This window comes from Psammomys obesus, unplaced genomic scaffold (genome assembly GCF_907164565.1).
Source record: "Psammomys obesus unplaced genomic scaffold, mPsaObe1.curated_primary_1811, whole genome shotgun sequence".
Classification (NCBI taxonomy): Eukaryota; Metazoa; Chordata; class Mammalia; order Rodentia; family Muridae; genus Psammomys; species Psammomys obesus.
In genome coordinates, this window is record NW_026589632.1 from 50,481 (window position 1) to 53,915 (window position 3,435).

Here is a 3,435-nt window from a genome sequence, read left to right on the forward strand (position 1 = left end):
TGTGATGGTGGCAGGTACCCGTGGTTGGAGAGACCTTCCAGGGAAAGACTGGATAACCAGTGACTAGTCTCACAACTTTCCTTCCCCGTGGGGTTTTTATGCGACTGGGACTCCCAGTCTCAGTCACCCTTGTGCCCACCAATCAGCCTGGGAGAGTGATCAGGATAAGCAGGCTTAAGGCACCAGCCTGGAGACCCAAAGCCCGCGTTAGCCCGGTGCTCTTCCGGGTTCTGGCTGGGAAGCCAAGAGTGGACCCGACCAATTCCCACACCGTGGGAGCCTCCCCTCACCTGGGAAACATGATCGATCACTGTTGTTTCAGGGCCCAGAGTTCAGTCTTTTGGTTGCTGCATGGAGTGTGTGGTCCCGCTTCTCAGACACTGTGTTCTCCTGGCGCCGCCATCTTGGCCCACCCCAGGCCTTGTCTTTCAATGATACTTCCAAGGGCAAATTTATATTAGCAGTGAGACAAGAAGGAACTGAAAATGGTTATGAATATTCACACAGGTCTCCTTGTTGCGCAGGAAACAAGATTCGTTTGTCATATCTTATAGGTCTATATAAGTGAGTATATGCCGTGTTTGTCTTTCTCCTTCTGGGATATTTCACTCAGAATGATCTTTTCTAGATCCCACCATTTGCCTGCAAATTTCATAATTTCCTCCTTTTTGATCGCTGAGTAGTATTCCATTGTGTAAAAATACCATAATTTCTGTATCCATTCCTCTGTTGATGGACATCTGGGTTGTTTCCAGTTTCTGGCTATTACAAATAAAGCTTCTATAAACGTGGTTGAGCATGTATCCCTTTTGTGTACTTGAGCAAATTTTGGGTATATACCTAGCAGTGGTATAGCTGGGTCTTGAGGAAGCACTATTCCTAATTGTCATAGAAAGCACCAGATAGATTTCCAGAGTGGTTGTACCAGTTTACATTCCCACCAGCAGTGGAGGAGGGTTCCCCTTTCTCCATAACCTCTCCAGCATGTGTTGTCCCTTGAGTTTTTCATCTTGGCCATTCTGATGGGTGTAAGGTGAAATCTCAGGGTCGATTTGATTTGCATTTCCCTGATGGCTAATGAGGTTGAGCGTTTCTTTAAGTGTTTCTTTGCCATTCGATATTCCTCTGTCGAGAATTCTCTGTTTAGCTCTGTTCCTTATTTTGTAATTGGATTACTTGATTTGTTGCTTGGTTTGCTGCTTTTCAGCTTCTTTAGTTCTTTGCATATACTGGATATTAGTCTTCTGTCAGATAAAGGGTTAGTGAAGATTCTTTCCCAATCTGTAGGCAGTTGTTTTGTTTTGATGACAGTATCCTTTGCTTTACAGAAGCTTTTCAGTTTCATGAGGTCCCATTTATTGATTGTTGCACTTAGAGCCTGTGCTGTTGGTGAGAGTGGAGTGTTGAAGTCTCCCACTATTAAGGTATTAGGATCAATGTGTGATTTAAGCTTTAATATTGTTTCATTTACGAATGTAGGTGCTCTTGTATTTGGGGCATAGATATTCAAAATTGTGATGTCCTCTTGGTGGATTTTTCCTTTGAAGAGAATATAGTTGCCCTCCTTATCTTTTTTGTTTAACTTGGGTTGAAAGTCTCTTTTATTAGATATTAGGATGGCTACTCCACCTTGTTTTCTGGAACCATTTGCTTGAACAACATTTTTCCAGCCCTTTACTCTGAGGTAGTGTTTATCTTTGTTGCATAGGTGTGTTTCTTGGATGCAACAGAATGTTGGATCCTGTTTCCACAACCATTCTGTTAGTCTGTGTCTTTTTATTGGGGAGTTGAGTCCGTTGATGTTGATAGATACTAGTGACCAAGAATTGTTGCTTACCTTTGATGTGGGGTTGGTGGTGTTAGTGAGTTTCATTGCTTGTATTCTTTTGATTTTTTTTGTTGTGTAGTTATCTATTTCCTTAGATGTAGTTGTTTTCTTTGGTTTGGAGTTTCCTTCCTAGTAACTTCTGTAGAGCTGGGTTACTATGTAGATATTGTTTAAATTTGGTTTTGTCATGGAATATTTTGAATTCTCTGTCTATGTTGATTGAAAGTTTTGCTGGGTATAGTAGTCTGGGTTGGAATCTGTTAAGGACTGTATGATTTCTGTCCAGGCCCTTCTGGCTTTAAAAATATGGAATGCTTCACAAATTTGCATGTCATCCTTGTGCAGGGGCCATGCTAATCTTCTCTGTATCGTTCCAATTTTAGTATATGTGCTCCCAAAGCGAGAACTCCATCCCTGATCTTAAGCTGTACTATAGAGCAACAGTCTTAAAAACTGCATGGTACTGGCATAGAAACAGAATGGTGGATTAATGGAACCGAATAGAAGACCCAGAAATAAACCCACACACTTATGGACAACTGATCTTTGACAAAGATGCCAAAACCATTCAATGGAAAAGAGATAGCATCTTCAACAAATGGTGCTGGTCCAACTGGATGTCTACATGTAGCAAAATGCCAATAGATCCATACTTATCACCCTGTACAAAACTAAAGTCCAAGTGGATCTCAACATAAAACCAGACATATTAAATCTGTTAGAAGAAAAAGTGGGGAAAAGCCTAGAACTCATTGGCACAGGAGACAACTTCCTGAACAGAACACCAACAGCACAGGCTTTAAGAGCAACAATCAATAAATGGGACCTCATGAAACTGAAATGCTTCTGTAAAGCAAAGGACACTCTCATCAAAACAAAGCAACTGCCTACAGATTGGGAAAGAATCTTCACCAACCCTTTATCTGACAGGGGGCTAATATCCAGTACATTTAAAGAACTAAAGAAGCTGAAAAGCAGCAAACCAAGTAATCCAATTAAAAAATGGGGAACAGAGCTAAACAGAGAATTCTCGACAGAGGAATATCGAATGGCAGAGAAACACTTGAAGAAATGCTCAACGTCATTAGCCATTAGGGAAATGCAAATCAAAACGACCCTGAGATTTCACCTTACACCCATCAGAATGGCCAAGATCAAAAACTCAAGTGACATCACATGCTGCATAGGTTGTGGAGAAAGGGGAACCCTCCTCCACTGATGGTGGGAATGTAAACTTGTACAAACAGTCTGGAAATTAATCTGGCACTTTCTCAGACAACTAGAAATAGCGCTTCCTCAAGATCCAGCCATACCACCCCTAGGCATATATCCAAAAGAGGCTCAAGTACACAATAAGGACATTTGGTCAACTATGTTTGTATCAGCTGTATTTGTAAGAGCCAGAAGCTGGAAACAGCTCAGATGACCCTCAACTGAAGAATGGATGCAGAAATTGTGGTACATCTACACAACGGAGTATTACTCAGCAATGAAAAATAAGGGAATCATGAAATTTGCAGGTAAATGGTGGGACCTGAATGGATCATCCTGAGTGAGCTGTCCCAGAGGCAGAAAGACACACAAATATACTCAATTAGACATATAAC

The 3,435-nt window shown here is 41.4% G+C and overlaps 1 non-coding gene across 1 annotated transcript; it reads right to left on the bottom strand.

The window, feature by feature from the left end:
* Positions 1-2,128: 2,128 nt before the first annotated feature.
* LOC129675128 (U6 spliceosomal RNA) lies at positions 2,129-2,235 on the bottom strand. The gene has a single exon (XR_008719878.1). It is a non-coding gene; the product is annotated as a U6 spliceosomal RNA (small nuclear RNA).
* Between the last annotated feature and the right edge of the window lie 1,200 nt (positions 2,236-3,435).